Genomic DNA, 14457 nt, shown 5'->3' with positions numbered 1-14457 from the left:
AAAGCCAGGTCGATTTGAATTCCATTACTGCCTGGCATTGTTTATGATTCTAGTAAAAATGTAAAACTGCTCTTTAATAGATCTGTTTAGTATCTACAGCTCAGAGCGGTTCACCAAGTCGCTTTTTGAACAATTTTTATAGACACTAATGGAAGGCTTTGCAGGAACCAAAGGTACATTAGATTAACATTTTGAGGTGGTACTAATCCTCTTTTTCACCACTCAGTACCAGTGGACTGAAAGTTTCAAGGACTTGAATAATGAAATTATACTGTAAATCGCCAGTTCTGATTCATGCCAACTCACTGAAGTAAGTTGTTTACAACAACTGAAGTAAAAAAAAACATCTATTTAAGGATTCACAATTCTGCCTGACTTTGTGCCAACACAAGTTAATTACAAAGTAGCTAATATTTATACATTGTACCAAGAAGTTCATTTTCAGACGCTTGTAAAACATATTTAGATTATTTAATGTTGCCTGAGAAAACATGAGTTTTCTCATTGAGAGCAGACATGGGATAAATGGCAAACCAATTGAACTCACTACAATTGTATTATGAAATGTATGATGATTTATCAGATGGATGTATGATATTAAATCATATCTACTAATGGTCATAAGACAAAGTGGGTAGGAGGACATAAAATGAAGCACAGCGACAAAAGTGAAAAAAAGATCGTTTTCAAACTGGCAGAATACACAGTACATACTAATAATTTTACATAGTATAATTTTTCAGAACACCTGGAGACTTCATCATGATGGATATGAGTTTTATGAGTATTAAAATTACAAAGATATGCTTTGGGTGATAGTAAATACCACATTTGTGCCAAAAACTTAACTTTACATGACAGATTACTTCAAATACTCAAACACAGAAATCAGAAATCTGATTAGACTGTTCTCCCTGCCAGCATTGTGAAATAGCGAAAACTAATTAGTATTAATTCCAGTGATAAGTATAAAAATAGAAAGAAAATTTATAAAGAAATAAAACTGAATGAAAAAAAACAAAATTAAAAACGTGGCAAATGTTTTGTGGGCTTCGTGGGAATAGCTTCTGTCTGCCACAGGCCATCATGTTACATTAGCAATAAGTAAAATACAGAGTGAAAATTAATTATTAATTGATTATTATCCTACATCATTACATTAGCATTATATTCCAATTGGAAATACACATTAAATGGCAAAGCTAACATTTTTATAGAAAATGTTTATAGAATTTTCATTAGAATTCTAGTACAGTAGTACAGAGGAGGCAAGAGAAGAAATTTCAAGGAATAGTTCAGTAAAATGTAAGTCTTAGGCCTGTTAATACAGGTCACCCAACAGGAATTACAAATATGAGCTTTTAGCAAATGGTCTCTCCAAGCTGAAATAATAGCACTGTAGTACAGACATGGAGACCTGGAGGCAGACTGCTTACATAAATGCAAATCGAAATATTTTAAGGATATCACAGCAGCTCTCTCTATCTTCTTTAATGGTAATACCTTCACAAATGTTGATTAAAGGACAAGTTTACTTGGCTTGACATCTCTGCTGCAGGCTTTTCAATTTGAAAATCATCTGTATACCTCTAAAATATATACATGCAAAAAAGTACACAAGAACATTCAGACTGTCTGAGTACAAAAAGTGTCTAGATGGTTACAGAAACATGAACTGTGTATAGTACTGTCAACTGCACTCTTTCTGTGGAAAAACCAGACAGGCCTCTCTTTTCACCTCCAGAATACTGCTTGTGAAAACTAGTTGGAAACTAGACAAAATCTTGTGGCTAAAAAAGCATTTCAGATTCAATCTTCTGGATGGACTCACACCACTGAGGAAAAAAAAAATTGAGAAGTACAGTATAACAACTCATTTTCTGTGAATGTTCCACAGACTAGAAAGCAGAATCTTTGCCGTTGCTGATGAGCCATTACATGATATAAACATACAAGAACAGAGAAATGGAGAAACAAATGAATGAGACCTTACCGACTGTTAGGAATGCAACAGGAAGCAAAATAACTACCAACTATTTATGGAACTCATTTTATTAAAGTCTGAGAACACTTGATGATCAATATAACTGTCAAACCCTATTAATATGCAAAAATCTCACAATTCATTTCATATTCTGAACTCTCAATTTCCTGAGAGTCAATGTCATTAATAAGTGTTTAATAAGTTTTAAAACAACCGTGCAGCTTTGCTTACATGGGAGATATAGCAGCTTCACTGTGGAGGGAAAGCAGGAGACAGAAAGCAAAGTTTTTGAAACCCATTGTGCATCTTCCTTCTGCTGGCCTGTTGCTAGGAGATGGGATTTAGGATCTACTGATACAGGATGCATTTTACTTTGATGTGCACCTGTGAGGGATGAAATTGACAGTAAATGTAAATTCAATACATTTTTCTAAACAACCTATTTTTTATCCTTCAGACATTTCAACCCCCTCCTTTCTGGAAAATAAATAAATATTCGCCAGACAATTAGCAGCTCAACAGAAAGACTCCTTGGGGAGAGAACAGTGTTATCGACACTCAAACATCTGTGAGGCTTTACTCTGTGGAATGCAGCAACAATACAGAACAACAGTCCAATAAAAGGATAAAGAGGGTTCAACAGAAACAGAAGACAATAACGGAGTAGAGAAATGTGAAACTTAGTGAGTTGCAGTGGTTCAAAATGTTGAGAATTTAAAAGTGTAGTTAAAATCTTGGTAAAAATCGAATTTTTGGCTACACCAGATGAAAAAACAAAGTACTGTAGTTCAGAGGGAGAAATATGTTATACAGTATGCCAACACTCAATTCTTACTTTACTTAACATTCAATAGAAAAGAATCTCAAAAAACGCTATGTCAAACAGAATACCCAAACCAAAATAAACTCCCCCCAAAAACACAATTCTTGCAATTGACTTTTAAATTTATGCAACTAAAGAAGATCTGCAAAATGTGTCATGTGGATCTTAAATTTTGGTTAGGTTACATTACAGCTCAGCCTTAAATAAAAAAAATTAAAAGCTTGATCTGTTTAAAAACAAATGTCAATACAGACCAAAGGAGCACTGTTCACACTAGCTGTTATCTGAAAAAACCTCCAGACAACATTGATGCTGTAACTGTCTGCTAAAAACTGAAGAAGCAAGAATGATGACATGGATATCCTGACCTGCAATGGGGAATGATAAGGGAGTGTTTAATTTGTAAAACACCAGTGTTTACAAACCTTGTAACAAGGAATGTTTCTCTTCACATACTGGTAGCAACCACCATATGAAAGACATCCACAGGACAGTGTAATGTCATTCATGATCCTGGGCATATCTTCTTTCTCTCTTACTTTAGGGCTCCATGACTGTAGTTTAATTTACATTACAAATGTTCCAAAGGGTGATGACTAATTTTTCTTTAAGATTTATTTTAATTTAGCTCTCCGTGAACTAAACTCTAGTCATGTGTTTGAAACATGTGAGTGTGCATATTGGAAACAGCTGGATGTTACCTAATATTCAGTTGTGCATTGTGGATGTTTTAGAGAAAATGACAGGTAAAATAATCTGTTGGGATCGAGAATGTTTTATTTGTGCTTAGATATATCACAATTTCTGTATGGAATCTAAGCCTCCCAGCTTCCCCAAACAAATTAAAACTGTTGTTCAGAAACTTACTTGAGATTAAAAGCACAACAAATATAAGGAATGAAGGAGAATGCTGATAATAAATATGTAAGTAATTCGTATCCTGTATCATGTCTGATGATAAGTTTAGTGTTTCATATCATATCATTTTTTAGGGAAGTAGCCAACCCAATAATCTTATTATTAAGAGAATTAATTTAAGTGAAAATATCTTCTACCTAATGGACAAGTGGAGATGCATAATGCTGTGAGCAAATCATATAGGGATATCATATAGGGAATGCAATGGTTTCTAGAAATATTTAGAGGAAAGATGAAAGTTTGTGTTTCAATGAATAACATTTGTTAAAATAACTCTGCGGAGCCAGATGATTAGAAATAACTTTGATTACTGAACCAGCCTAGACATGCACATTGAAAGATTCAGTGATTAGACCAAGCAAGTCATTAACCTTCTCCAGCTGTCATAAAGTCATTTGTATTTAATTTTTCATAAATGGAAGACTGCTGCCTCCATTCTGGCCTAATGTTAAGAAGCCTCTAAAAGCAAAAAAGAAAAAGGAGTCTGAAAAGTCCATCTTCTATATTGGTAGGTCAAAACTTGGTCTGAAAACAGGATACACAAGGACAAACAGCATATACATATCCTATGTATTTTAACTCTTCCTTTTCAAAAATAACAGTCAGAAGCACAAAAGTAAAATACTGTACTTAGTACAGCAGTAGTACAGCAGGAAATTTAATTGGTGATAAATTTTGCATTCTGAAACTAACTTGATTATTCCTGTTGAAGGAAAACAACTTTCTTTGTTTTCCTAAATCCTATTTAAAATAAATCAACTGAGGATCTTTTTTACAAAGCAGAAAAACCCTTGTTGCATAGTCATAACAAAATGATTTTCATCTAAGAAGATGCTCACAGCCCTCTCTTTAGACAGTCAGGTATCAGAGTGCCCAGGCAATACGCCAAGTCATATGAATAAATGCAAAGTCTTCAAAACATCATATAAACATACAGCTCCACTGATGGCAGCACCACTTAAAGGTTTTTATAAAACCCTGGAAAGCCCCATTTTTTCACAGCGGCAAACCTTGTAGACAAAGCTTGGTAGTTTTGGCAAACATTTTTTTTCCAGCACAATTTCCTATCTGCTAGCCCCTTCCTAGGTTTGGCTTGGATAATTTATTATTCCAGTAAAATACTGAAACAAGAGCACAGGTGTGTCTGCCGGAAAGTCTGCTTTAGGGAGATTTGGTAATACAGCCATCCAACAGTGATGGTACAAAGCCCTAGATCCCCACACTACTTGTGCATCAACACTGTGAAAAAATAGAAGGAATAAATGTAAAAGAAACAGTGTTCCGGAACAGCTGGGACAGAAGCACCACTGACCTTGCTGCAAACGTCACATCAATTTATGCAATAAGATATGCTGTATCTGTCAACACAGAAACAGAAAGATACAAAAGGTGCTGTATGAGAAAAAATCAAACAAATAGATGATTTTTACATAGATCATGATTCAGCCATAGCAAACATTGCCAGTAATTCACATAAATAGCTGGAAAACACACACACATGACATTCCACAGTAAAACCTCCAATGTCGATGTGCCATTAGGCTGGAACTGTAAATCAGTGATTACCATACTGAGATAAAATACTTAGGCAAATTGCACAATTAACTGCACAGGTACTTATATAGTTGATGTACGGATGTTGTCCTTTTTTAAAAATAAAAATGAATATAGCCAAATTAGAAAGGAATATTTAAGCTCTTCATACCGCACTCCTAAATCCGCAACATTTATAATGTCATTGTGTTGTTTCCTTGTTCATTAAAAGATCTAAAGCTGAGTGTGGGTAATGTATCAGAAATAATGTTTTTTTATCATTCTAATTAACACTACTTGTGTTCCAAAACCAAATAAAGTGCTAACAGTCTCAAGAACCCTATTTCAGATATCCCAGATATTATCTAAAAACAAGCAGTGTTTGAGAAGTTAGCTAGAAAAGCAAAGCAGTTTGTGAAGTTCAACAGCTTTAATAATATCAGATATTTCAATGTTCTTCAGATGAAGGGAGTCACGTAGCTGAAAACCTCCAGCTGACAAGTATTTTTCTTTTATCTGTTGATACACTGTAGGACACAAATACAGTGTCTTTCATTTATATTATTATTCAAAAAATGTACATTAAAATGCAATATTTTGTTATATTTGAAGTTAAGAGCACAGCTTTTTTTGTTCACAAAGCTTAAAAAGCAATGGAAAATGACATCTTTAATTGTTTTTATCTCTGAACCCAACACAACAGCTGTTACTCAAAATACCTCCTCAAGTGGAGGACACCACTTGTCCTCAAGTGCAGGACACCTACTGCAAATGATTAGACAATGTGAAAAACCCTGTCAGATTAAAATGAGCATTCACTCGGGCTAACTGTGCTATTGATCATCTCTAGCTATATTTGTATAAATACAGTATATTTAGAGGGGTAGCTGGAAGAAGTCCATACAGTATTTAACCATTTCACTGTTTGTATCCTGCCTTGATTGTTATACAGCATTCTCATAATCTCAGATTTCTGCACTTCCTCTCTACTGCAGTAGTAAAGCATTGTCTGTGAAGCCTCAGTGGACCTCTTTGTGTTCTGAAGAGGGAGACGTGCAATCCATATGAGTGCTTTTATCCATTGAAAGAACCCATGTAAAGCGATACAAAGCCACTCATTAAATGTATTCAGAACACATGATTCAAAAACACATTTTCATTATAGCAAAAGAAGTAACTAAACAATATGATAAAGATTTAAGAAAATCCAGTAAATAATAGTGTTGCCCATCAGTTACCATTTTTTCACAGCTGTATCATCATGGGGAAACTTCTCTGACAACTTTACTGCCACAAGTTACAACATCTGCTGCCTAACTTAAGCCTCCCATTTTTCTCTACAACTGTGCTGTATACCCTACAGTTTTCAACAGAATAAAGCTTTTTTATCATCAATCAGTTTGCAGCAGGAAGTTCCAGGACAGAGATGAATGTTTTCCTCCCCTATTGGTGTAAAAAGAGAGCAAGAGAGAAGGGAGAGGAGGTAGGGGGTACAGGGGTGGAATCAGTTAGCCAGCCTGCAACTGCAGGGCTGAGATAAACGCAGGGGACCGCACACATCACTTCCTCCTTTTGTTCTGGACTTTATTTTCAAGGCTTGGAATGTTAATTCCTGTCAGAGAGAAGGAATTCAAAACAAGTACATTAACCCATAAAGAGCAGCAGGGGAAAATGTTTACAAAGCGTATGTGAGTATGCTTCAATTGCTCTACCACACCCTACAGTGAAAACATCCTGGAGCCAACCCTCCTCCAACCAAGCCTCCTCTCTGAATATTAAAGACCCAGTGGTGTCCTTATACTGGTATTCCACAATGCCCTGGTAAAAACCCACCTCTCCAGGAAAAATTAACACATTGTTCTGTTTGCAAGTTCCATTTAAAAAAAGATCCACACAAAGACCGATAAACCATTTTGCTTAAATTTTCAAGATTTGTTATTGTTAATTCAAAATGAAAAACTTGTGAACTGGTTTGCCGACACACACTGCACAAATGTAACTGATAGTGGCTTTGAAAGGGGCAGTTTTTCAACGGTTTACAAAGAGTCACACGCTCCAAAAACAGATTTCCTGTAATTCTCTCTGTTTTCCTTTGCCAGGCCCCATTCTCGTAAACAGACAAGAGAGGAAAATGTGTATGCACAATATCTGAAACCTGTGGGGTGTTAAAGCCCTTCTCCACCAGATACACCAAAGGAATGCCCAAAGGGTATCCAGGAAGACATCTGAAGGTGATAAAAATATTTTTGCATTTTTAAGTTTATGTAGGGTAAGTAGCTCATTTTAGTACATTGTACTGAGAAAGTATACAATGCAAGACTAGTACATTGCAACGACTAATGTCCACTGCAGGTCCAACTTCTGGAATTCGTTATGCTCTGTATTGATATCAATTAAGTTCAGATCTTAAGCAGAGCAAGCATGATGAAGGCCACATTATACATTCTGACCACAGTCAAGCAGCATTCACTTTAATGTACAATATGTAATGCATTATTATTGCACTTTCCTTGTTGATTTTTTGTTGTGCATTTTAGTTACAAAACTTTATCGTCATCATCCTCATCTTTGTAAGTTTTTTCCGGATAAGAGTGAGCAAAAATAATACTCTCATGTTCAATCTGTTTCCTTGCTAATAGATCCAGATGATTAATTCAAGGAAGATTTATACATCATAAGGTTTGTATGTGTGGTGCTAAAATTATTCTTCCAAAGTTCTCCTTCAAACCTGTTTGTGTTAACAGGCACACCACTGCTCCATTTTTTAGGAAACCCTAATTTAGGGTAGGGCCAAATACTCATTTATGAATTAGCCAGCTTTAAAGTGTAAATGAAAACCTTACTTTTTTGTAATACCAAGTACAAATCTAAATCAAATCCTTAATCAGCCCTAATGACACTCCATCATCATACCAGGAAAAACAGTACGTAGAATCCCAAAAGTAGCCAACACAAAATTTTGGGACTAAAGATAAATGGAATTGTTTGACTTTGAAAATTTAGTGTAAACTGACATAACTTTTGTTAAAGCTTGTACTGGGTGTAATGGAAGAGTAGAGATAGAGCTGACAAAATCTAGATTTAAAGCTAATTTAATTAGTAAAATTAGTCTTACAAGGCACAAAGAATAAGACAAGGACTGAGGTTTGAATTAAAGGCATCTTACCAAAGTAGAGGAGGAATGAACACCACCCAGCAGGTAGTAGATTTGTCAGGAACTGTGACAGTCACAGGTTGCCCTCCGTCACATGCAGATACATTTGTTTCAGTTCTTGCTATAAGCCAGTCTGGAAAAAGGCTTAGACTTAGTTTTCACAACTAGCCTATTTTAAAGAAAAAACAAAAAGGAACACAGCAGGGAAGTAATTGGGTCTAAGAATAGTTACGTTGTTTGAAAAGTTCATTATCTTTCTCACATGTGACTGTTCCAGAAATTCCCTGGCTAAGCTGTTCCATGATAGTCTGCCATGGAATGGAATGCCATGGAATTCTGATTGGAAAACACTTAATTAAGACACTGGGGTAATGGCCTTTGACAAGTTAAACATGCAGTACCTGCTCAACACATAAGAAACACAATACTCTTTATTGAAGGAATTGGCACTGAAAGAACTGAAAACAGACTTTGAAGAGGGCCCATTTGTGAATTGTTTAGAACCTGTAGACCTTTTGGACTTACACGCCCATTTCCATTTAACTGTCATGTGCTCCATTTGTTGAACCATCTGTGCTGGAGCAGTGGCATGCGGTTTTAGAACTCATAATGAACAGGATGACAGAACAGTGCTGAAGCTTTAAGTAATTTCCAGATCAGTTTTATCTTCTGATTTTGCATCTGGAAGTGCCAGATCGCACCACAAAAGTGGAATATTCTTAGCTGTCTTAACACAAAGCACATGAGATTTAGTCATGGCTGAAGCCCTTTTATTGTCTGTGAGCTTTGGTTGGCAAGATTATCAAACCCTTTGAAAATGAACTCATCTGTTTGGTTGGTCCATTTGACCTACCCATAGTGAATAATTGTCATAGAAAAAGGACAAACAAAAATTGTCAGTTGATATACATGCCTTTGCTATTGGTCAGTACATTACTGTCCATTAATTGGTACTACAAGGAACCTATCTCTATCAACATTATTTAATCAATAAATGTGTTGTGCTAAGAGTGTAAAACTGAGCATGACTTTCACATTTGCAAAGCCAATGTTGTATTTCATGCTTTGTGTTCCGAAAAAAACCTCTACAAATTCTGCAGTTCCAGTTCTGTAACTGCCTTCAGCGCAGTAGCTGAAAGTGCCATGAATGAAAAAAAAAAGAATTTGTAAGTATTGACAAGGCAGTTCTGCATTCATTAAGACCTAATAGAAGACAGACTTGCCCACACATGGCTTTATGAGTCTTTGCCAGTTCAGGAATGAACCACATCAGATGAGCAAATTCAATGAAATACATTATCCAGATCTGTTGGGTTTAATGGTTGTGAAGTTTTCCATTATCAGGATACCACAGTGCATGAAAGGTAATCTGAAAACCTAGAGACTGCTCAGAGAAACTAAATCTAATCACAAGTGACTCCAAGTCTTCTTCAACAGACAACTCTGATAATATGGGAACACTTTTTGAATGGCTAAGTTTCTTGAAACAGATTTTATTACTAACTGGTTAAATCCTCAAAGTTTTCTGGAAATTGAGCATATATTGTGGAACATCTGGGGTGGTTATTAATGTTCTACTTGAAAAGTCGGAAGACCCTCAGAAGATAACTCATCTCGCTCTATTTTATTTCCTTCCTACAAAAGTGTTCCATAAGTTGGAAAACAACTCTTAACTTGACACAAGCAGAGGAAACGTAAAAGTACAAATAAAGGTTAATCTTTTGGTTGCTAGAAAGCATTTTGGATTGCTACAGTACTTGAGGAATTGTTCATAACAGGCTGTTAGAATAATTTTAGGATTGTGTTGATCAGAACTCATTGTGTTTTTTATTTAATGCCAAGTTTATTTTCACCAAAATAAGAAGGCCTGGTTCATTGTTTTACCTTAAATATCAAAGTGCTCTTGTGACTTTAGAGGGAAAAAATTGGTTTATTTGAGAGGAACAGCAAACATTTCACACAAAATCAACACCCTGCCTGCACCAAGTCCAAAATGTTTAATGTTGAACATTATTTTGATAAAATTTGAGAATTTTGGAAAAGAATGCCTTCTGACTGGTTATGGGGATGATTACTGAAAGTTTAACCACCATTTTAGAGCCAGACAGTGTAGTTTTCAGAACAACCCAGTTTGTTTGTTTAATGTAATTGCCCTTCTTTTAAACATACCTTTCAAAATCACATCATGAGTCTGATGGTTGTGTCAGAAATAGTAGAAGGCAGTGTAACTACCATTCCTAAAAGAGAACCCAAACAAACTGAATCTGATTACAACAGTAAATACTCCATAGGAGTAAAGACATTTAAAGACATTTCATTGCCAGCAACTACTGCTGCACGCTGTATTGTTGTGCATTTGATAAATAAACTTTGATTGATAGGCTTTCACATATATTTCTTTCTTTGCTTAGTTAATTAAACATAAAAATGAAACAGAACTATGATCTTGTCATCAGGATCAGTTAAATACACTGTGTGGTAAAATAAGTTTCGATAGTACTCCTTCTAAAGATTTTGTTTACATTTCAATTGTACATGAGTAGTTTTTGCTACAAATAAGTCTGATGGTAGCTAGTAACTTACATATTTTATGGTTATAAGTTTTAAGATAAATATAAGATAAACTAAATATATTTTAATAACTCGATGTTGTGGCCAACATCAGGAAAATATGGAAAACATCTTTTTTGGCCAAACATGCTTCAACATAAGAGAATTTGTCCTCCCTAATTAAATCAAAATGTGACAGAAAAATTCAGTTATATACACATGGCATTCTGCATTCCTGGTTTTAAATTTTATAATATGAAATGTAAAGTGAGATACAATTTTGTCAGTCAGCAGAATAATACAGTTAAATACAAGAAATAGACTAAGCTCCAGCTTTTCTAAGAAAATAGCTTATTGAATATAGAGAGAAGCTGTTATCAACAGTACGTTTTTTGTATGGACTTAGAAGGGAGAATGATAGTTTTGGAGGGTTGGAGTTTTTGGGTGCGGTGGCTTCGGGTTGTTAGATCTTCAAATATAATTATGTTTGTCCGCAGAACAGAACTGATAAGGGGTCCCACTTGGACAGGGGGCCCTGTTAGTTCAGAAGGGGAGGCTGTCACAGGCTGCAGTGTTTGTGAAACGTGTCTCCTTGGTGAGTGCGTCTGGTAGTTGCTGGAGAGGAAGGAGGGCTCAGGCCATACGAGTCAGGATGTCCTGTTTGGCTCCCAGTGGTGGAAATCATGTCAGAGCCTTAGATTTAGGCTGATGGCCTGCAAGCTAGGATTTCAAATCGAAAGGGTTCATCTTGCTTTCCTTATCTAACCAAGACAGATGTGGTGGTTGCCAATTTCATGACATTTTATTTTTTTATCAAGAGGGGTAATTAGTCCCTGGGAATTGTGCATGTAACGAGAGCCCGGTGTCACTATAGGGGTAAAAAAAGCTAGAGGTGAGGCTAAGAGGATAAGCATGTGAAACAAACTGCAACATGATTTTAATTGCAATAAATGTACCTCTTTAATGACTCACACTGCACAGTTTTAAAGAAAGCATTTAAACCACACACACACATCTGGCATTCATCTTCATTGACCCCTTTTGAGATAATCTCAATACAAGCCGTCTCTTCTGGTCCTGAACAAGGCAATATATATATACCATATATATTCTACGATTTTCACTTTTTAAGGCCCAAATCTCACTTAATGGTGCTATCCAGCAAAATAAATTGAATTGAATCTTTAAGCATTTAAATTAGTCACATTGTGGAGATAAGGCTCAAATGTTATAAAAGTCTGTTCTGCTTTAGCGTGACTGCCAGGATACAGGTAATTCTTTTGAAATACAGTATATCTGGTGACCCAACCATCCATCCATTATCAGAAAGTCATGTCTCACTTGTAAGGGTTGTGGCAATCCAGGGTGTATCCCAGAGGCATAGGGCAGAAAGTGGGACTACAAGCTAACAAGGATGCCGGTCCATTGCAGAATATTTACACACACAGGGATAAATTAGCTACACCAATTACCAAGAGAATAACCTTGCAAACCATAGGGGGAACATGCAAACACCACACACAAGTTGCCCCAGAATAGACTGCGCCCAGGACCCAAGATCTGTGACACAGCAGCACTATCTGCCTTGCTCCTGTGTTGCCTTTTTATCAGACCTGCAAAGTGCATTATATATTTTTCTTGTATAAAATTGCTTATTTTTATAATAATTCCCCTTCTTGCAGCACCAATAGTTCCTGAAACCAGAAAGAAAAGAGAATGAGATCCACATAATAACAGAAGATAACTTGCTAAACTATGATCCTTCTTTGTTGGTCGTTTCAGGCAAACACCTCATCTGTGGCGTCATTCGCACATGGTCTGGTCCAGGCCTTCATGACATATGCCGTCCGGTGCACAGCTTCGAAGACAATTGTACGCTGTACAACATTCAGTTTATTGCAGCACTCACAATGCAATACAGTTATGCAATAATGAGAAGCATCAATTTCCAACTGATTTAACAAAGTTTGAATTGTTTCTTTTTTAAGTGGTTGCGATTTTGACATAGGAACAATCTAAGCGGATCTATTATGAGGAGCATTTTGCTCAGAGAACAAAGCTAATGTTTCTCTTCTGTGACACATAAATACTGCATTTGAGGTCTCCCTGTAGTCAACATTCCAGTGTACATTATTGCATTGCATCAGAAACAATAACATTTACAATAAGCTCTGTTCTTTCCTCTGACAACCTCATACACTAGTACTGTTGTTTATGGATATGAAACCTTTCTAGTGTTACTATTGTTCCAAAATACAAAAAGTGTTTTTGCCGAAAAATACTGCTCTTGGTAGAAAGTGCTGTTGTAGAGGCTTTGGTGAATGGTCATTTAGATGTGCCTCAATAGGTCATTGCTGCTGCCCTTTCAAAAATCCGTCAAGTTCCCCTTGACGCAGATCCGTTTCCTCAGCGAGTGAGATTTTAATTGTTCTTTGTAGCCAGGCCCCAGAATCTGTCTCCACCACTTGCTTCCTGCTTCCTCCCTGACAGGAAATGCTAGGGCTTTTTTCTCTCCTTTTTTTTGTCAATCTGCGAAACTGAGTTCTAAATTAAACTGGATCTGTCCAGATTTGATTTCAAAGAGAAAAGAATCACATTCCTTAAAAAGAAAAGAAAACAAAGGCAAAACCACACCCAAACATCTTACTTGAGATAATTCTCACTTATTGTGGCTCTAAACCCAATAACCAAGCTGTTGTACCACTTTATCCCTCTTGACTACTTCTCCACAGTAACAGTAAAGGAATAAACTAAGTGCTGGTGGTGATGTGAAGATTCTACTTCATTTAAGAGACAAGAGCAAATCCTTCTCATTTTTGGTCCTGAACCTTTAAGCACAGGTACTGTATATGATAAAAAGTTACCATATACAGTACATCTGTAAAAAAAATACAACTCCACAAAATAACTGAGCCTGTCAGTTAATCAACAGTTTGCTCCTCCAGATTCAGTACTATTCAGTACAGTTTGTTCCTACAGTACAATTTGTTGCCAAGGTCTTCATAGGACATACTGTATGTGTGGTATAAGAATGCATGTGCTCCTTGTGCCAGTTGCTGTTTTCATGACCAATCTCACCTAGTAGCACTCAATACTGCCTAATCCTCATGTACAAAACATAACATGGTTGATACATAATGAAGACCAGACTAGTTCACTACACATTTTTCTGCACATTTACAAAATGTAACCTTAAATACTCATAAATCTCAGCATGCAATGACCTTAGTAAATGTATGCTGCAGTTAAAACATGTTCTATGTATAAACTTTTTTTCACAATTATTTTTTTATTTTTATGCATATATATATTGTTTGAGAATTTAGAAAATGATTAATTGTCTTGCTGGATTTATTACAAGCACTCCTAGTAGCATGCTCATCTATTCTGCATCCTGAGTGAATTCAGATTTTAGTTGTTTAAAACACATCACAGGTTAGAAATATTGAATGCTTTTAAAGTTAGCCTTGGTTTTCAAACAGTACAGCACTAGTA

Source organism: Atractosteus spatula, chromosome 23 (genome assembly GCF_055471065.1).
Source record: "Atractosteus spatula isolate fAtrSpa1 chromosome 23, fAtrSpa1.hap1, whole genome shotgun sequence".
NCBI classification, from domain to species: Eukaryota; Metazoa; Chordata; class Actinopteri; order Semionotiformes; family Lepisosteidae; genus Atractosteus; species Atractosteus spatula.
This window is presented reverse-complemented; position numbering follows the sequence as displayed.